At 33.4% G+C, this 22,825-nt stretch overlaps 5 non-coding genes across 5 annotated transcripts; all 5 read right to left on the reverse strand.

Moving 5' to 3' along the window:
• Positions 1–12,482: 12,482 nt before the first annotated feature.
• Positions 12,483–12,554, reverse strand: TRNAP-AGG. Its single transcript has one exon. It is a non-coding gene; the product is annotated as a tRNA-Pro (tRNA).
• Positions 12,555–16,980: 4,426 nt separating this feature from the next.
• TRNAP-AGG lies at positions 16,981–17,052 on the reverse strand. Its single transcript has one exon. It is a non-coding gene; the product is annotated as a tRNA-Pro (tRNA).
• Positions 17,053–18,070: 1,018 nt separating this feature from the next.
• TRNAP-AGG lies at positions 18,071–18,142 on the reverse strand. Its single transcript has one exon. It is a non-coding gene; the product is annotated as a tRNA-Pro (tRNA).
• A 2,135-nt stretch (positions 18,143–20,277) lies between these two features.
• Positions 20,278–20,349, reverse strand: TRNAP-AGG. The gene has a single exon. It is a non-coding gene; the product is annotated as a tRNA-Pro (tRNA).
• Positions 20,350–21,676: 1,327 nt separating this feature from the next.
• Positions 21,677–21,748, reverse strand: TRNAP-CGG. Its single transcript has one exon. It is a non-coding gene; the product is annotated as a tRNA-Pro (tRNA).
• Between the last annotated feature and the right edge of the window lie 1,077 nt (positions 21,749–22,825).

The following is a 22,825-nucleotide window of genomic DNA, read 5'->3' on the forward strand; positions in this document are numbered from 1 at the left end:
TGGTAGAAGAGGTGGTATACAAGGTAGTAACACACCTTGTAGCAAACGATCAAAATGTTGATAGCAAGGCTAAGGCACAGCCAAGCAACACAAGTTATAGCTAACCAAATAAGCACACTTTGGAGCAAAATTGTAGCAAGACAAGCAAACCCACTTGGTAGCAAAAAAGGACACACATGAAGGATTAAAGAGGTAGAAGAAATCAAAGATGTGCTAAACTCCAAATTAAACACACATGAGGAACAATCAACAACTAACCACATGGAATCACAAACCTTGAAGATCAACAAGAAGGATTAAAGGATCAAAACATATTAAGATACAAAGTGATCAACTTTGAAGAAAAATGCAAAGAAGGCATATTTCAAAAAATATCATCTGCATTAAAATATTTCTATAAAATTTCTAAGAAGACTGCATGCCGAATGTGAAAATATCTACAAAGTCAACAAAGCCTGAGTACACAGACCAAGTTGCAAGGAGAAGATCAATCTGTCAGAATCAAGTTGCAAATTAAGCCGAAAGAGAAGATCAATTTGTCAACTTATTAGATCAGGTTACAACTTTCAAGATTTCAAAAATCAAATTATCGCGCTCTAACAAATATATATGATCATCTATAAAATGGCATGAAGACTTGAAGAACAAAGACAAGATTAGCTAGAAATACACGAAGCAATATTCACGAGAGCATCAAAGCAAAAATCTTCAAGTTCTATATTCTTCATAGAAATATCTAGAGAAAGAGACTAATCTATAAAGTCTCTAAAAGTTGGAGAGAAAAGAAAATTGTATTTTCTTGTAAACAAAATCTCTACTAGGTATAGATAGAGGGAAGTGTAACAAGATAAATTTGTGAAAAACCATGGGGAGTGCAGGCTTTGTGCAAAGCACTCGTGTTGTAGAAGTACTGAGTTGGTGAACTAGAATTTAGTTTTTCACTATTGTATCTGGGTGCTTCCCATATGGTTGTGCGGTTCACTCACCGTTAGATAGTTATAGTAGAAATGCACCACAAAGTGTTTGGAAATGCACCATTAGGTGTGGTGTATTTTTTGGTGTGTGGTGCATTTTGTAGTGCATTTATGCATTTCTAAACATTGTGTGGTGCATTTATGCATACCTAATGGTGCAATTCGCACGGGCCACATGGAAAGCCATGTCTGCATTTGAACCATTAGATATGCAAAAACGCACCAATAGTGTTAGGAAAACGCACAACAACAAAATGCACCGAACCACAAAACGCACCACACACCCAAAAAAATGTACCATACCTCCCCCACACCTAATTGTGTGTTTCCAAACACTGTGTGGTGCTTTTATACATACATAATGGTGCGTTTTGTGGTGATGCGTACCTAATAGTGCATTTTTGGTGCATTTCTCTATTGTGCGTTTCCTAATACTATTAGTGCGTGTTTGCATACCTAATGGTGCAGCCGCACTGACCGCTAGGGCAGTGTAGCGAACAGGTTCGGGCGGATCGGTTTTGTGGACCGCTTACCTGTCTAGATTTTGGATTGGGATAAGTTAACCCAATCTGTTTAAATTTCTTACATAATCCTTTCGGATTTACCGTGTTCGGATTGGGCCGGTTTTGTGTCAGATTTCGGTTATAATTCGGATTATAAAACATTAAAAAAATAAACTGTTGAAATAGGAAGGACCATATAATTCCTTAGTCCATACAAGATTACAAGTTACAAACTTACAAACTTAATAGTTACAACTAAGAAGTAAGAACTTACAACTAAATTACCATTTACAAACTTACAAATTACAATACACAAAGCTACTTAACAAGTTAGCTACATATTGCAATTTGCAATCGCAAAAGTTCAAAGTTCAAACTGTCCAAGTGTTACAACTTACAGGCTGTAATTAGTAGCATACAGAGTTACAGACTGTTCAAAATAAAAGTTCACAAATCACAATTCACAAGTCAGCAATCAACATATCACACTATTACAGCATTCAACTACTCAGCAATGCAAGTCAGTAATTCAACATTCATTCATTCATCTTCCTGCTTAATTATAAAACAATTAAAGCCAATAAACTGAATAAAGACAAAGAGAACTACATATCAGCTTAAGATAAAAAAGGCTCAGATTGCTTTTTATTTTTTTTTATTTTTCATATCATGTTAGAGTTGGGGGCAAATTGCTTCTTGAGTTTTGTCTCAGAGCAACATACCAACTCAAACTTCCAAAGTCCTTTTAATTCAGACAAATGGTGAAAGCATCATCATAGCCATAAGCAACACAAAGTAAATAAGACTATGAGAGGAAGGGAAGTGATATACCAGAATTTTAGAAAGGCATAAATTCTTAAATCTTTACCACTTACCATAATACCAGATATCTAACAGTGAGGGGTCTAATTGACTAAGGGCATCAACATTTATAAAAAAGTTACCAAGCTACTTATCAGTTCTGTATTCTTGCCTCAAAGCCCTCAACCACTCAACAACAAAGAGTCAACACATGTATAATGTATTAACATTTAGTAATCAAAATAAACAGAAAGGAGTGTTATATAAAAGTATTACAGCAATTGTTGGGAGTGTTCCGATAGTACTTAGTGAAGAACCAACAGCTCCAGTGGACAATTATGCACAAAAAGAAAATCAAAAAGAGTTTAGAAACAATAGAAAGTGTAACAATTAACAATTTAGAAAGTAGAAACCTAGAAAGTTAGAAAGTGCATCATTCTCTAATCTTTCAACATCATCCAAGTTTTCTTCAACAGAGATTGGATGATTGGGTGTCCTCAACCAATCCTGTGCACAGACTAGGGCTTCCACAATTTTAGGAGTTAAGGAACTCCTAAAGGCAACTAATACCCTACCACTAGTACTGAATGCACTCTCAGAGGCAATTGTTGAAATGGGAACAACCAGCACATCCCTTGCCATTTTAGATAGTACAGGAAATTTGTCACTGTTAACCTTCCACCACCTTAGCATATCAAATTCCACATTTCTTCATCTTCCACTATTTTTTCACTAAGATAAATTTCTAGTTCAGTCTGCTTACTGCTTCCACCACTCTCCATTCTTTGTTTTTTCAGCTGGCTTTTCAGTCTAGACTGAGGTTTTCCAACTGAAGTTTGAGATTGGACAGGTTCAGATTGCACAGATTGCACAGATTGCACAGTAGGGGATGCAGACTGCACAGAGGTAACATGGTAGGTGCCTAGGTGGCTGTATAATCATTAAACAACTCAACCATAAAAGATTGAACCTTTGCAAAGCATGATTTTCCTTTTGCATCACCATACAACTAGGTAAATTGGGTAGGCATGTACTTAATCTTATCCCTAGGATCCAAAATATTGGCATAAAATATCAAGAAGTTCATTTTTTCTAGATCTCCCCAATATTTTTGAAATTTTTGTTTTATTTGGGACCCCATTGCCTAAAAAACACGCATAACACAGAAAACACAGACACAAAAATCAGAAAAAGGAAAATCAAAAATCAAACACAAACACATATAGAAAATGTTTACAGTTTACCTTTTCAGAGCTTGAACCAAAGCCAACCATGTCATCCAGCATGCAACCCAAGTCAGAAATCCTAGAAAAGAAAGTATTTGAAGTGACATAGAGAGAACCATATATTCTCACAGTTATCTCATATAAGGCTTTCATAAACAGGATTAAGCTTTGCACAGAAAACCAATCCAGAAAATTTGGAACAGAATCAGATAAATCAGCAGACAATGAGGAATCATTCTCCTCATAAGCTTCAAAGGCCCTATGGTATTAGAAGGCAGTGTTCAACATGATGTATGTGCTGTTCCATCTTGTTGGAACATCAAGCTGTAAAGTAGATTTGGCTTCCACCCCATTAAGCTTAGCAAGCTCTCTAAACTTATTGAGTCTTGCAGGAGAATTCCTCACTCATCTCACAACATCTCTAACTTTCTTAACAGAAGGATCTGCAAATCTCAACCCATCCTGGACCACTAAGTTCAACACATGGGCTATACACCTCATGTGCATGTATTGAACCCTAATAGAAGACCCACCCCAAGGCAAAAGCTTGTTCTTGAAAAACCCCCAATGCTGTGTCATTTGAAGATGTATTATCAATAGTAACAGTGAAGACATTTTTTATCCCCCACACAAGAAGACAACTCTCAAGGGCTTTGGCTATGTACTCCCCCTTATGAGAAGAAACTAGGACAAAGGAAATGATCTTTTTGTTAAGCTTCCACTGATCATCAATGAAATGTGCAGTAATATAATAATGCACATGTAATTTATCCTCTGGACAGAGGTCCATGTATTAGTGGTCAAGCTAACCCTTAGGGTGCTTACCCTAAACAGCTTTTTGCGGCTCACTCTCTCATCTAGGTAAATCTGGTAAATATCTCTAGAAATGGTCCACCTAGAAGGGATTTGAAACCTAGGACAAGCAACTAAAATGAATTTCCTAAAACGATTTCCCTCAACAATCCTAAAGGGAAATTCATCAATAATGATCATCTCACACAATGCCCTCCTAATAGCCTCTTGGTTGAAAACCCAAGTCCTCGAAACCCCCTTAGAAGCTTCTATTCAAGAGGTAGAAACATCATTAAATGTGAGAAGGGACTTCATTCTATCCTTAGAATGAAGATTTTTGAAGTATCCCAACATATGGTTTCTCATGGAGGAAGTGCCATGGTTTTTTACTTTCACATGCAAAAAGTTTTACACAGTAAAGGCATTTGCTCTTAATTAATTTGCCCTCAGCATCAAGGATCTTTTCAAAATGATCCCATACTTTAGATCTAGATTGCACCTCTTTCTTCTTCTTTGTAGGAACAACATGAAAAGAAGGCATATGATTTGTCTGAGGATTTGTCTCAGTACCTTGAGCTTCTACTCCATGTTCCTCTTCAGTTGAGATTGGAGGGTGTCTAGATGCACTGATGCTTTCCATCTATATTGGTGGGCATTAGTAAACAAATGTCCAAATAAAGCAGACATATTACAAATCATAAACAGGAAACAGATTACAGCAAATTTCCAAATTAAAGCTTCCACTATACATAATTCATAAACAGATTACATCATACATAGTCAAGCAGATTACATATTACACTTCCACCATAAAATCCATAAATCATATTTGCATTTTTCAAATCATCATCTAAATGGAATTTCCCAACCTTACTGCCTTAGGAGCCTTAGGGTTCTGGGCTCATACAATAAACACAAATACATAATACAATTCAATCTCATAATTCATAAAATTCATAATCACATTAATCAAATTTAGGCTTCCACTAGTAAGGTATGTAACATAATTACATATATACAGTCTGTACAAATTTAAGGGTCATATTACCATAAACATGAAATCATATATTAGGAATTTGACAAATTCATCATTTATATGGAAAGCCCCAAAAATTAGGACTTAGTAAGTCAGTGACTCACTGACTCACATACAAATTAGGGCTCAAAGAGTCACAATTTCATCACAAATCACAAAATAATGACAATAATCAGAATATAAAGAAACCCCACAAACTATCAAAGTATCAATCATTAATAACACAAGAACACTAGAAAAATAGTATTAAAATTTATAAACATGTTTTCGATTACTTGTTTTCTCCAATATTTTCCCGGAGAACTAGGTCTTCAACTTCAAGCAATCAACACAGGGACACTGGACACAGGGGCTTCCACCATGGCACACCGTTCAAGGCGGCTTGAGGCTTCCACAACAGCTCCACCGTCGACCGGCGTCTATTACGGACTTGGACAACGAACAGTCTCAAAACTCAAGACACAAGAATAGGGCTGCGCAAAACGACAGAACCCTCGAAGGGAGTCGCCTACAGAGTACAGACTACAGAGTATACTAGTAGAGAGACTCAGAGAAGACAAGAGACTAAGAGTTTAAACAGTTTCAGTCTCTCAGAGATGGAGAATGGACAGAAATGAAGAAGAAGGGATTCGCGACTCGCGACTGTGCAGAGGAAGTCAAGAAACCCTAGTCTAAGAGATTGAGAACCAGAGAATAAGGGAAAGAAGTCTCGACTGCGCATCGGAAATAATGAAGCAACCCTAGCATATAATACATATATATAAAATTCCCATACGACGTCGTATTGTATAAATACGTATATAATTTATATATAATTTTGGGTTTTCGGACGGATTGAGTGGCGTTTTACCCAACCCTACCTGATTGCCTATTAAATCGGAATTGGGTGAACCAATGTCGCGGGTTGCTTCTCGGATTCGGATATCCCCTCCGTGTGCGTTGTCGGGTCGCAGGTGGGGCTGGTTGGACGGGTTCTGCACAGCCCTACTGACCGCACGTTAAGGTCTGGACGCACTAGGACATAGCCGTGTGTGTGTGCGCGCACGTGTGTGTGTGTGTGTGTGTATATATATATATATATATATATATATATATATATATATATATATATATATATATATATATATATATATATATATATATATATATATATATATATATATATATATATATATATATATATATATATGAGACGGATCAGGAGCAGATGTAATAGGGTTTAATCTCATCCATTGATTCAGTCTAGATAATGGTCCAGAATATAGATATCTTTTTAAAAAAACACACGGTGACAATATGATTTTTTTTTTTTTTTTGGTTTAATTTGGTAAGTTTCAAACTTCTTTAGTGATTCGAGCTAGTTCGTTTGAGGTCATCAAGCTTATCGAATATCTCTAAATATGGCAATATAGTTCATTTTTAAAAATAAAATAGTGTTTTAGGATGAAATGATGTCGCATTATGATAATTGAACTCGAGACCTCTCGCACCCTAACCAAGAATCATACCACTAGACCAAATGCCCTCCTTTATGTATAAATATATATAATTCCCATACGACATCGTATTGTATATATACATATATAATTTCGGGTTTTCGAACGGATTGGGTGGTGTTTTACCCAACCTTACCCGACTACCTATTAAATCGGGATTGGGTGAACCAATGGCGCGAGTTGCTTCTAGGATTCGGATATCCCCTCTGTGTGCGTTGTTGGGTCGTGGGTTGGATGGGTTCTGCACAGTCCAACTGACCGCACGTTAAGGTCTGGCCGCACTAGAACTTAGCCGTGTGTGTGTGTGCGTGTGTATAGGAGACGGATCAGGAGCAGATGTTTCCATAGGTGAAATATAGGGTTCAATCTCATTCATTGATTCAATATAGATAAGGTTCTGGAATAGAGATATCTTTAAAAAAAAAAAAAAAAACTAACAGGGTGACATTATGTCTCTTTTTTTTTTTTTTTTTTTTTTCTAAGTTGGTTTGATTCAAACTTCTTTTGAATTGCTTAAGTAGTTGAGTTGTGTCCTGAGTGAATTACAAATATTATGATACGACTAGTAATGTCAATAGGGCCAACTCGTTTAGTTTCGGGCTAGTCCTATTAGGCTGTCAAGCTTTTCGATCAATTGTTTCTTTTAGTAGCATTTAAATTTCTTGGCGCTAAGCCTAAAACCTCAAACTTTTAGGCTTATCTAGCATGCTTAACTAAACTTTTTACATTTTCAAATTAACATTCAAAACTTTCAATGGTAATAAACTAGTGCATTTACACTAATAAATACAAACGTATATATTATTCAATCAATCTAAACATCCATTGTCAAAATCCAACTAAAAATAATTAATATATTTACACTATGATATATTAATTATAATAAATTTTTTTTATTTCTAATTATTCATTTCATAAAAAACTATTTTATTTTGTAATAAATTTATTAATATATTTATATAATTTTATTTACAAATTTAATAAAAATAGTAACTATGAACATATTTTTCCACATTACCATTGAAACAAAGAATAGCCTCTAGTGATTCGTGCTAGTCATTCATTCTTGGGTGCCCGTCGAAGGCAATCAAATACGTATGGATGGGGCATACCGAGAATTGAACTCAGGTCCTCTCGCACCCTAAGCGAGAATCATACAACTAGACCAAATGCCCTTCTTTATATATAAATATATATAATTCCCATATTACGTCGTATTGTATATATACATATATAATTTATATATAATTTTGAGGTTTTTGGACGGATTGGGTGGCGTTTTACCCAACCCTACCCGATTGCCTATTAAATCGGAATTTGTTGAACCAATGGCACGAGTTGCTTCTCGAATTCAGATGTCCCCTCCATGTGCGTTGTCGGGTCTCGGGTGGTGTGGGTTGGACGGGTTCTACACAGTCCTTCTGACCGCACGTTAAGGTCTGGCCGCAGTAGAACTTAGCCGTGTGTGTGTCTGTGTGTAGGAGCCGGATAAGGAGCATATGTTTTCTTAGGTGAAATATAGGGTTAAATCTCATTCATTAATTCAGTCTAGATAAGGGTCTAGAATAGAGATATCTTTTTTTAAAAAAACAAACGGCGACATTATGTCTTTTTTTTTTTTTTTTTTTTTTTTTTTTTTTTTTAAGTTGGTAAGATTCAAAATTCTTTTGAATTGCTTAAGTAGTTGAGTTGTGTCCTGAGTGAATTACAAATATTATGATACGACTAGTAATGTCAATAGGGCCAACTCGTTTAGTTTCGGGCTAGTCCTATTAGGCTGTCAAGCTTTTCGATCAAGTGTTTTTTTTTTTAGTAGCATTTAAATTTCTTGGCGCTAAGCCTAAAACCTCAAACTTTTAGGCTTATCTAGCATGCTTAACTAAACTTTTTACATTTTCAAATTAACATTCAAAACTTTCAATGGTAATAAACTAGTGCATTTACACTAATAAATACAAACGTATATATTATTCAATCAATCTAAACATCCATTGTCAAAATCCAACTAAAAATAATTAATATATTTACACTATGATATATTAATTATAATAAATTTTTTTATTTCTAATTATTCATTTCATAAAAAACTATTTTATTTTGTAATAAATTTATTAATATATTTATATAATTTTATTTACAAATTTAATAAAAAATAGTAAATATGAACATATTTTTCCACATTACCTTTGAAACAATGAATAGTCTTTAGTGATTCGAGCTAGTCTGTTTGAGGTCATCAAGCTTAACGAATATCTCTAAATATGACAATTTGGTTCGTTAAATGAGATAACATTAGATCATTCATTCTTGGGTGCTCGTCAAAGGCAATTAAATAAGGATGGGGCATTCCAAAAACTGAACTCGGGACCTCTCGCACCCTAAGCGAGAGTCATACCACTTAACCAAATGCCATTCTTTATATATGAATATATATAATTCCCAAATGACGTCGTATTGTATATATACATATATAATTTATATATAATTTTGGGTTTTCGGACGGATTGGGTGGTATCTTACCTAACACTACCCGATTGCCTATTAAATCGGAATTGGGTGAACCAATGGCGCGAATTGCTTCTCGGATTCGGATATCCCCTCCGTGTGCGTTGTCGGGTCGGGTGGGGTAGGTTGGATGGGTTCTGCACAACCCTACTAACTGCATGTTAAGGTCTGGCCGCACTAGAACTTAGCCGTGTGTGTGTGTGTGTGTGTGTGTGTGTGTGTATGTGTGTTTGTGTGTGTGTGTATATATATAGGAAACGAATTAGGAGCATATGTTTCCTTAGGTTAAATATAGGGTTTAATCTCATCCATTGATTCAGTCTAGATACGGGTCCAAAATATATATATCTTTTAAAAAAACACATGGTGGCATTATTTTTTTTATTTTTTATTTTTTGGTTTAATTTGCTAATATTCAAACTTCTTTTGAATTGTTTAAGTAGTTAAGTTGTGTCCTGAGTGAATTATAAATATGATGATACGACTAGTGATGTCAATTGGGCCAACTCGTTTAGTTTCGGGCTAGCCCTCTTATGCTGTCAAACTTTTCGATCAAGTTTTTATTATGGATTTAAATTTCTTGGCGCTAATCCTAAAACCTCAAGCTTTTAGGCTTATCTAGCAGGCTTAACTTTTTACATTTTCAAATTAACATTCAAAATGTTCAATGGTAACAAACTATTGCATTTACATTAATTAATACAAACGTATATATTATTCATTCAATCTAAACATCTATTATCAAAATCCAACTAAAAATAATTAATATATTAACCCTATGATATAATAATTATAATAAAATTTTTATTTCTAAATATTCATTTCATAAAAAAATATTTTATTTTGTAATAAATTTATATAATTTTATTTACAAATAGTAAATATGAACTTAGTTTTCCACATTACTATTGAAACAAAGAATAGCCTTTAGTGATTCGAGCTAGTCCATTAGATCTTTCGTTCTTGGGTGCCCATCGAAGGCAATCAAACACTGGTGTGGCGTTCCGAGAATTGATCTCGGGACCTCGCGCACCCTAAGCGAGAATCATACCATAGACCAAATGCCCTTTTTTATATATAAATATATATAATTCCCATATGACGTCGTATTGTATATATACATATTTAATTTATATATAATTTCGGGGTTTTCGGACGGATTGGGTGGCGTTTTACCAAACCCTACCCGATTACCTATTAAATCGGAATTGGTTGAATTGAACCAATAGCGCGAGTTGCATCTCGGATTCAGCTATCCCCTCCGCGTGCGTTGTCGTGTGTCGGGTGGTGTGGGTTGGACTGTTTCTGCACAGCCCTACTGACCGCACGTTAAGGTCTGGCCGCACTAGAACTTAGTCATGTGTGTGTGTGTGTGTATATAGGAGAGCTAGGGATAAGGAGCAGTTTTTCCTTAGGTGAAATATAGGCTTTAATCTCATCCATTGATTTAGTCTAGATAAGGGTCCAGAATAGAGATATCTTTTAAAAAAAAAACGCACGGTGGTATTATATTTTGTGTGTGTGTGTGTGTGTGTGTGTGTGTGTGTGTTTAATTCTGTAATATTCAAACTTCTTATGAATTGTTCAAGTAGTTGAGTTGTGTCCTGAGTGAATTACAAATATGATGATACGACTAGTACTGTCCATTGGGCCAACACGTTTAGTTTCGGGATAGCCCTATTATGCTTTCAAGCTTTTCGATCAAGTTTTTTTTTTTTTTTTTTTTTTTTTTTTTTTTTTTTTTTTTTAGTACGATTTAAATTTCTTGGCACTAATCCTAAAACCTCAAGCTTTTAGGCTTATCTAGCATGCTTAACTAAACTTTTTACATTTTCAAATTAACATTCAAATCTTTCAATGGTAATAAATTATTGCATTTACACTAATTAATAAAAAACGTATTTATATTCAATTAATCTAAACATCTATTGTCAAAATCCCACTAAAAATAATTAATATATTTACACTATGATATAATAATTATAATAAATTTTTTATTTCTAAATATTTATTTCATAAAAAAATATTTTATTATGTAATATATTTATTAATATATTTATATAATTTTATTTATATTTTTAATAAAAAATAGTAAATATGAACTTATTTTTCCACATTACCATAGAAACAAAGAATATCCTTTAGTGGTTCGAGCTAGTTTTTTTGAGGTCATCAAGCTTATCGAAGCAAATCAAATAGAAATGAGGTATTCCGAAAATTTAACTCGAGACCTCTCGCACCCTAAGTGAGAATCATACCACTAGACCAAATGCACTTCTTTATATATAAATATTTATAATTCCCATTTGACGTCGTATTGTATATATACATATATAATTTATATACAATTTTGGGGTTTTTGGACGGATTGTGTGGCGTTTTACCCAACCCTACCTGATTGCCTATTAAATCGGAATTGGTTGAACAAATGGCACGAGTTGTTTCTCAGATTCAGATATCCCCTCCGTGTGCGTTGTCGGGTCTCGGGTGGTTTGGGTTGGACGGGTTCTGCACAGCCCTACTGACCGCACGTTAAGGTTTGACCGCACTAGAACTTAGCCATGTGTGTGTGTGTGTATAGGAGAGGGATCAGGAGCAAATGTTTCCTTAGGTGAAATATAGGGTTTAATCTCATCCATTGATTCACTCTAGATAAGGGTTTAGAATATAGATATCTTTTGATAAAAAAACGAATGGTGGCATTTTTTTTTTTTTTTTGTTTTTAGTAGGATTTAAATTTCTTGGCACTAATCCTAAAACCTCAAGCTTTTAGGCATATCTAGCAGGCTTAACTAAATATTTTACATTTTCAAATTAACATTCAAAACGTTCAATGGTAATAAACTATTGCATTTACACTAATTAATACAAACGTATATATTATTGAATCAATCTAAACATCTATTATCAAAATCGAAATAAAAATAATTAATATATTTACCCTATGATATAATAATTATAATAAATTTTTTATTTCATAAAAAAATATTTTATTTTGTAATAAATTTATATAATTTTATTTACAAATAGTAAATATGAACCTAGTTTTCCACAGTACCTTTGAAACAATGAATAGCCGTTAGTGATTTCTAGCTAGTCCATTAGATCTTTCTTTCTTGGGTGCTCATCGAAAGCAATCAAATACTGATGGGGCATTCCGAGAATTGAATTCGGGACCTCTCGTACCCTAAGCGAGAATCATACCACTAGACCAAATGCCCTTGTTTATATATTAATATATATAATTCTCATATGACGTCGTATTGTATATATACATATATAATTTATATATAATTTTGGGGTTTTCGGACGGATTGGGTGGCGTTTTACCCAACCCTACCCGATTGCCTATTAAATCGGAATTGGTTGAACCAATGGCGCGAGTTGTTTCTCGGATTCAGATATCCCCTCCGTGTGCGTTGTCGGGTCTCGGGTGGAACGGTTTGGACGAGTTCTGCACAGCCCTACTGACCGCACGTTAAGGTTTGGCCGCACTAGAACATAGCCATGTGTGTGTGTCTGTGTGTGTAAAAGAGAGGTATTAGGAGCAGATGTTTACTTAGGTGAAATATAGGGTTTAATCTCATCCATTGATTCAGTCTATATAAGGGTTTAGAATAGAGATATCTTTTGATAAAAAAAACGCACGGTGGTATTATGTTTTTTTTTTTTTTTTTTTTTTTTTTTTGGGGTTTAATTAGGTAAAATTCAAACTTCTTTTGAATTCTTTACGTAGTTGAGTTGTGTCCTGAGTGAATTACAAATACGATGATACGATTAGTAATGTTAATTGGGGCAACTCGTTTAGTTACGGGCAAGCCCTATTATACTGTCAAGCTTTTCGATCAAGTTTTTTTTCTTTTTTATTTTTTATTTTTTTATTTTTTATAGTAGGATTTAAATTTCTTGGGGCTAATCTTAAAACCTCAAGCTTTTAGGCTTATCTAGCAGGCTTAACTAAACATTTTACATTTTCAAATTAACATTCAAAACGTTCAATGGTAATAAACTATTGCATTTACACTAATTAATACAAACGTATATATTTTTCAATCAATAATATAAACATCTATTATCAAAATCCAACTAAAAATAATTAATATATTTACCGTATGATATAATAATTATAATAAATTTTTTATTTCTAAATAGGGATATAATAATTAAAATAAATTTTTTATTTCTAAATATTTATTTCATAAAAAAAATATTTTATTTTGTAATAAATTTATATAATTTTATTTTCAAATAGTAAATATGAACTTAGTTTTCCACATTTCCATTGAAACAAAGAATAACCTTTAGTGATTCGAGCTAGTCCATTAGATTTTTCGTTCTTGGGTGCTCATCGAAAGCAATCAAATACTGATGCAGCATTCTGAGAATTGAACTCGAGACCTCTCGCACCGTAAGCGAAAATCATACCACCAGACCAAATGCCCTTATCTATATATATATATATATATATATATATATATATATATATATATATATATATATATATATATATATATATATATATATATATATATATATATATATGTAATTCCCATATGACGTCGTATTGTATATATACATATATAATTTATATATAATTTCGGGGTTTTTGGACGGATTGGGTGGCGTTTTATCCAACCTACCCGATTGCCTATTTAATCGGAATTGGTTGAACCAATGGCGCGAGTTGCTTCTTGGATTCAGATATCCCCTCCATGTGCGTTGTCGGGTTTCGGGTGGTGTGGGCTGGAAGGGTGCTGCACAGCCCTACTGACCGCACGTTAAGGTCTGGCCGCACTAGAACTTAGCTGTGTGTGTGTGTGTTTAGGAGACGGATCAGGAGCAGATGTTTCCTTAGGTGAAATATAGGGTTTAATCTCATCCATTGATTCAGTCTAGATGAGGGTCCAGTATAGAGATATCTTTTAAACTTTTCGATAAAATTTTTTTTCGTTCCGTTTTCTTTATTTTTATTAGTAGGATTTAAATTTCTTGGCGCTAATCCTAAAACCTCAAGCTTTTAGGCATATCTAGCATGCTTAACTAAACTTTTTACATATTCAAATTAACATTCAAATCTTTCAATGGTAATAAATTATTGCATTTACACTAATTAATAAAAACGCATATATTATTCAATTAATCTAAACATCTGTTGTCAAAATCCAATTAAAAATAATTAATATATTTACACTATGATATAATCATAATAACAAATTTTTTATTTTTAAATATTTATTTCATACAAAATTATTTTATTTTGTAATAAATTTAATAATAAATTTATATAATTTTATTTACAAATTTAATAAAAAAAAATAGTAAATATGAACTTATTTTTCCACATTACAATTGAAACAAAGAGTAGCCTTTAGTGGTTCAAAGCTAGTCTATTTGAGGTCATCAAGCTTATGGAATATCGTCGAAGGCAATCAAATATAGAAATCACGCATTCCGAGAATTGAACTCGAAAGCTCTCGTACCCTAAGAGGGAATCAAACCACTATGCCAAATGCCCTTCTTTATATAGAAATGACGCATTCAATGGCGCGAGTTGCTTCTCGGATTCAGATATCCCCTCCGTGTGCGTTGTCGGGTCTCGGGTTGTGTGGGTTGGACGGGTTTGGCAGCACTAGAACTTAGCTCTGTGTGTGTGTGTGTGTGTGTGTATAGGAGAGGGATCAGTTGCGGATTTCTCCATAGGTGAAATACAAGGTTTAATCTCATCCATTTATTCAGTCTAGATAAGGGTTTAAACGAGAGATATCTTTTGATAAAAAAACACACGATGGCATTATATATATATATATATATATATATATATATATATATATATATATATATATATATATATATATATATATATATATATATATTTTGGTTTTAATTAGGTAAAATTAAAACTTCTTTTGAATTGTTTAAGTAGTTGAGTTGTGTCCTAAGTGAATTACAAATATGATGATACGTGATGTAAATTGGGGCAACTCGTTTAATTTCGGGCTAGCCCTATTATACTGTCAAGCTTTTCGATAAAGTTTTTTTTTTTAGTAAGATTTAAATTTCTTGGCGCTAATCCTAAAACCTCAATCTTTTAGGCTAATCTAGCAGGCCTAACTAAACAGTTTACATTTTCAAATTCACATTCAAAAAGTTCAATGGTAATAAACAATTGCATTTACACTAATTAATACAAACGTATATATTATTCAATCAATCTTAACATCTATTATCAAAATTCAGCTAAAAATAATCGTTATTTTTACACTATGATATAATAAATATAATAAATAATTTTTTATTTCTAAATATTTATTTCATAAAAAAATATTTTATTTTGTAATAAATTTATATAATTTTATTTACAAATAGTGAATATTAACTTATTTTTCAACATTACCATTGAAATAAAGGATAGCCGTTAGTGATTCGAGCTAGTCCATTAGATCTTTCATTCTTCGGTGCTCATCGCCAACAATCAAATACGAATGGGGCATTACGAGAATTAAACTCAGGACCTCTCGCACCCTAAGCGAGAATCATACCACTAGACCAAATGGCCTTCTTCATATATAAATATATATAATTCCCATATGACGTTGTATTGTATATATATACATATATAATTTATATATAACTTCGGGGTTTTCGGACGAATTGGGTGGTGTTTTACCCAACCCTACCCGATTGCCTATTAAATCGAAATTGGATGAACCAATGGCGCGAGTTGCTTCTCGGATTCAGATATCCCCTCCGTGTGCGTTGTCGGGTCTCGAGTGGTTTGGGTTGGACGGGTTCTGCACAGGCCTACTGACTGCACGTTAAGGTCTGGCCGCACTAGAACTTAGCTCTGTGTGTGTGTATAGGAGAGGGATTAGGTGCAGATGTTTCCTTAGGTGAAATATAGGGTATAATCTCATCCATTGATTCTGTCTAGATAAAATAAAAAAAAAACGCACGGCGGCATTATGTTTTTTTTTTTTTTTTTTTTTTTTTTTTTTTTTTTTTTGGGTTTAAATTAGGTAAAATTAAAAATTCTTTTCAATTGTTTATGTAGTTGAGTTGTGTCCTCAGTGAATTACAAATATGATGATACGACTAGTGATGTCAATTGGGGCAACTCGTTTAGTTTCAGGCTAACCCTAATATGCTGTCAAGCTTTTCGATCAAGTTTTTTTTTTTTTTTTTTTTTTTTTTCTTTTGTAGTAGGATTTAAATTTCTTGGCGCTAATCCTAAAACCTCAAGCTTTTAGGCTTATCTAGCAGGCTTAACTAAGCATTTTACATTTTCAAATTCACATTCAAAACGTTCAATAATGATAAGAAACTATTGCATTTACACTAATTAATACAAACGTATATATTATTCAGTCAATCTAAACATCTATTATCAAAGTCCAACTAAAAATAATTATTATATTCACACTATGATATAATAATTATACGGAGTAATAAATTTTTTATTTCTAAATATTTATTTCATAAAAAAATATTTTATTTTGTAATAAACTTATATAATTTTATTTACAAATAGTAAATTTGAACTTATTTTTCAACATTACCGTTGAAACAAATGATAGCCTTTAAGTGATTCGAGCAAGTCCATTTGATCTTTCATTCTTGGGTGCTTATCGAAGGCAATCCCATACGAATGGGGCATTACGAGTATTGAACTCGGGATGTCTCGCACCCTAAGCGAGAATCATACCACTAGACCAAATGCCCTTCTTCATATATAAATATATATAATTCCCATATGACGTCTATTGTATATATACATATATAATTTATATATAATTTTGGGGTTTTCGGACGAATTGGGTGGCGTTTTACCCAACCCTACCTGATTGCCTATTAAATCGGAATTGGATGAACCAATGGCGCGAGTTTCTTCTCGGATTCAGATATCGCCTCCGTGTGCGTTGTCGGGTCTCGAGTGGTGTGGGTTGGACGGGTTCTGCACATGCCAACTGACCACACGTTAAGGTTTGGCCGCAATAGAACTTAGCTCTCTGTGTGTGTGTGTGTGTGTGTGTGTAGGAGAGAGATCAGGGGCAGATGTTTCCTTAGGTGAAATATATTCTTTCAAGATTTTCGATCATTTTTTTTTTCATTTATAGTAGGATTTAAATTTCTTGGCGCTAATCCTAAAACCTCAAGCTTTTAGGCTTATCTAGCAGGCTTAACTAAGCATTTTACATTTTCAAATTCACATTCACAACGTTCAATAATGGTAATAAACTATTGCATTTACACTAATTAATACAAACGTATATATTATTCAATCAATCTAAACATCTATTATCAAAGCCCAGCTAGAAATAATTATTATATTTACACTATAATATAATAATTATACGGAGTAATAAATATTTTATTTCTAAATATTTATTTCATAAAAAATATTTTATTTTGTAATAAATTTATATAATTTTATTTACAAATAGTAAATACAAACTTATTTTTCCACATTACCATTGAAACAAAGTCCAGCTAGAAATAATTATTATATTTACACTATAATATAATAATTATACGGAGTAATAAATATTTTATTTCTAAATATTTATTTCATAAAAAATATTTTATTTTGTAATAAATTTATATAATTTTATTTACAAATAGTAAATACAAACTTATTTTTCCACATTACCATTGAAACAAAGAATAGCCTTTAATGATTCGAGCTAGTCCATTAAATCTTTCATTCTTGGGTACTCATCAAAGGCAATCGAATACGGATGAGGCATTCCGAGAATTGAACTCGAGACCTCTCGCACCCTAAGCAAGAATCATACCACTAGACCAAATGCCCTTCTTTATATATAAATATATATATTTCCCATATGAAGTCGTACTGTATATATACATATATAATTTATATATAATTTCGGGGTTTTCGGACGGATTGGGTGGCTTTTTATCCAACCCTAACCGATTGCCTATTAAATCGTAATTGGTTGAATCAATGGCGTGAGTTGCTTCTCGGATTCAGATATCCCCTCCGTGTGTGTTGTCGGGTCTCGGGTGGTGTGGGTTTGACGGGTTCTGCACAGGCCGCAATAGAACTTAACCGTGTGTGTGTGTACAGGAGAGGGATCAGGAGCAGATGTTTCCTTAGGTGAAATATAGGGTTTAATCGCTTCCATTGATTCAGTCTAGATAAGGGTCCAGAATAGAGATATCTTTTAAAAAAACAAAACGAACGGTGGCATTATTATTATTATTTTTTTTTTTTGTATTTAATTCGGAAAATATTAAAACTTCTTTTGAATTGTTTAAGTAGTTTGGTTGTGTCCTGAGTGAATTACAAATATCTTGATACGACTAGTACTGTGAATTGGGCCAACTCGTTTTGATTCGGGAAAGCCCTATTATGCTTTCAAGCTTTTCGATCAAGTTTTTTTTTTTTTTTTCATTAGTAGGATTTCAATTTCTTGGCGCTAATCCTAAAACCTCAAGCTTTTGGGCTTATCTAGCAGGCTTAACTAAACATTTTACATTTTCAAATTATCATTCAAAACGTTCAATGGTAATAAACTATTGCATTTACACTAATTAATACAAACGTATATATTATTCAATCAATCTAAACATCTATTATCAAAATCCAACTAAAAATAATTAATATATTTAAACTATGATATAATAATTATAATAAATTTTATATTTCTAAATATTTATTTCATAAAAAAATATTTTATTTTGTAATAAATTTATTTACAAATAGTGTATATGAACTTATTTTTCCACATTACCATTGAAACAAAGAATAGCCTTTAGTGATTCGAGCTAGTCCATTAGATCTTTCGTTCTTGGGTGATCATCGGAGGTAATCAAATATTGATAGGAAATTCCGAGAATTGAAGTCGAGACCTCTCGCACCCTAAGCGAGAATCATACCACTAGACCAAACGCCCTTCTTCATATATAAATATATATAATTCCCATATGATGTCGTATTGTATATATACATATATAATTTATATACAACTTCGGGGTTTTTCGACGAATTGGGTGGCGTTTTACCCAACCCTACCCGATTGCCTATTAAATCGGAATTGGATGAACCAATGGCGCGAGTTGCTTCTCGGATTCAAATATCCCCTCCGTGTGCGTTGTCAGGTCTCGAATGGTGTGGGTTGGACGGGTTCTGCACAGGCCTACTGACCGCACTTTATGGTCTGGCCGCACTAGAACTTAGCTCTGTGTGTGTGTGTGTGTGTGTGTGTGTGTGTATAGGAGATGGATCAAGTGCAGATGTTTCCTTAGGTGAAATATAGGGTTTAATCTCATCCATTGATTCAGTCTAGATAAAGGTTTAGAATAGAGAGATCTTTTGATAAAAAAACGCACGGTGGCATTATGTTTTTTTTTTTTTTTTTTTTTTTTTTTTGGTTTAAATCAGGTAAAATTAAAACTTCTTTTCAATTATTTATGTAGTTGAGTTGTGTCCTGAGTGAATTACAAATATGATGATACGACTAGTGATGTCAATTGGGGCAACTCGTTTAGTTTCGGGCAATCCCTACTATGCTGTCAAGCTTTTAGGCTTATCTAGCAGGCTTAACTAAGCATTTTACATTTTCAAATTCACATTCAAAACGTTCAATAATGGTAATAACCTATTGCATTTACACTAATTAATACAAACGTATATATTATTCAGTCAATCTAAACATCTATTATCAAAGTCCAACAAAAAATATTTATTATATTCACACTATGATATAATAATTATACGGAGTAATAAATTTTTTATTTCTAAATATTTATTTCGTAAAAAATTATTTTATTTTGTAATAAATTTGTATAATTTTATTTCCAAATAGTAAATATGAACTTATTTTTCCACATTACCATTGAAACAAAAAATAGCCTTTAGTGATTCGAGTTAGTCCATTAAAGCTTTCATTCTTGGGTCCTCATCAAAGGCAATCGAATATCAATGGGGCATTCCGAGAATTGAACTCGGGACCTCTCGCACCCTAAGCGAGAATCATACCACTAGACCAAATGCCCTTCTTTATGTAAAATATATATAATTCCCATATGACGTCGTATTGTATATATACATATATAATTTATATATAATTTCGGGGCTTTCGGACGGATTGGGTGGCGTTTTACCCAACCTACCCGATTGCCTATTAAATCAGAATTGGTTGAACCAATGGCGCGAGTTTCTTCTCGGATTCAGATATCCCCTTTGTGTACGTTGTCGGGTCTTTGGTGGTGTGGGTTGGATGGGTTTTGCACAGCCCTACTGACCGCACTAGAAGTTAGCCGTGTGTGTGTGTGTGTGTGTGTGTGTTGTGTGTGTGTGTGTGTGTGTGTATAGGAGAGGGATCATGAGCAGATGTTTCCTTAGGTGAAATTTAGGGTTTTATCTCATCCATTGATTCAGTCTAGATAAGGGATTTGAATAGAGATATCGTTTGATAAAAAAACGCACAGTGACAATATGTTTTTTTTTTTTTTTTGGTTTTAATTAGGTAAAATTGAAACTTATTTTGAATTGTTTGAGTAGTTGAGTTCTGTCCTGAGTGAATTACAAATATGATGATACGATTTGTGATGTCAATTGGGGCAACTCATTTAGTTTCGGGCTAGCCCTATTATACTGTCAAGCTTTTCGATCAAGTTTTTTTATTTTTTAGTAAGATTTAAATTTCTTGGCGCTAATCGTAAAACTTCAAGCTTTTAGGCTAATCTAGCATGCTTAACTAAACACTTTACATTTTCAAATTAACATTCAAAAAGTTCAATGGTAATAAACTATTGCATTTACACTGATTAATACAAACGTATATACTATTTAATCAATCTAAACATCTATTATCAAATCCAACTAAAAATAATTAATATATTTACCCTATGATATAATAATTATAATAAATTTTTTATAACAAAATATTTATTTCATAAAAAATATTTTATTTTGTAATAAATTTATTAATACAATTTTATTTCCAAATAGTAAATATGAACTTATTTTGTCCATTAGATATTTCATTCTAGGGTGCTCATCGGAGTTAATCAATTACTGATAGGGCATTCCGAGAATTGAACTCGTGAGCTCTCGCACCGAAAGTAAGAATTATACCACTAGACCAAATGCCCTTCTATATATATAAAAATATATAATTCCCATATGACGTCGTATTGAATATATACATATATAATTTATATATAATTTCGGGGTTTTCAGACGGATTGGGTGGCGTTTTACCCAACCCTACCCGATTGCCTATTAAATTGGAATTGGTTGAACCAATGGCGCGAGTTGCATCTCGGATTCAGATCCGACTAGTACTATCATATGAAAATATGAAAACCCAAAACCAATGGGGCATTCCGAGAATTGAACTCGGGACCTCTCACACCCGAAGCGAGAATCATACCACTAGACCAAATGCCCTTCTTTATATATAAATATATATATTTCCCATATGATGTCGTAATGTATATATACATAGTACTGTCAAAATGGTTCGAAGCCCGCGGGTTGGCCCGCAACCGCCCCGCGATGGGGCGGGTTAGGGTCATGAAAAAACAGGCCCGTGAAAATGCGGGCTTAAAGAGGCGGGCCAAAATTAACCCGCAACCCGCGCGGGTTAGCCCGCACGGGCTGCGGGCCGGCCCGCGGGCTAAACCTATTACAAAATTAAAAAAAATTAAAAAATAAATATACGTTACACAGCAAGGCAGAATTCTGCCTTGCTGTGTAACATTATATATATATATATATATATATATATATATATATATATATATATATATATATATATATATATATATATATATATGAGATTAATATTTTTAAAATATTAATTTTAAAATTTTTTATACACTAAAAAAAAGTTCATGAGCCAGCCAGCGGTTTTAACATGTTTATTAGTTTATGTACTATTTATTATTATTATTTTTTAATTTAAGTGATGACTCGCGGGCCAGCCCGCAAAGCCCGCAAGCCCGCATGGGGTGGGCTTGGGCTGTGTAGTTCCAAGCCCGCGGTTTCGCGGGCCGGCCCGCAAAAGCCCGCCAAATAAAAAGTCCGCATTGGGGCGGGCCTAATGGGGCGGGCTGGCCCGCATTGACACCCCTAATATACATATATAATTTATAGGGAAAATGGCATTTTTTCCCCCTAAGTTATATACTTATAGCACTTTTTTCCCCTCAATTATTTATGTAAGCACATAAGCCCCCTCAATTATTTTAAAAGTGGCAGTTTTTCCCCCTAATATATTAAATTGACATTTCTACCCTTAAAGTAAACATTTTATTTATTTTACTTCTCTAACAAATTATTGCGTATATGTAGCGATTACCACGGTTCGGTTCGAACTGAACCAAACACTATAGCAATTGAATTAAAAGTTTTCAGTTATGATTTAGATCTAGAACCCAATATTTGAATTTCAATTTATTAAATTTAAGAATAAAAAAAAACTGGATCATGAACCGTGAACCGGCGATTCCGGATCCAGTTCGC

Source organism: Ipomoea nil, unplaced genomic scaffold, assembly GCF_001879475.1.
Source record: "Ipomoea nil cultivar Tokyo-kokei standard unplaced genomic scaffold, Asagao_1.1 scaffold2647, whole genome shotgun sequence".
In the NCBI taxonomy this organism is placed as follows: domain Eukaryota; kingdom Viridiplantae; phylum Streptophyta; class Magnoliopsida; order Solanales; family Convolvulaceae; genus Ipomoea; species Ipomoea nil.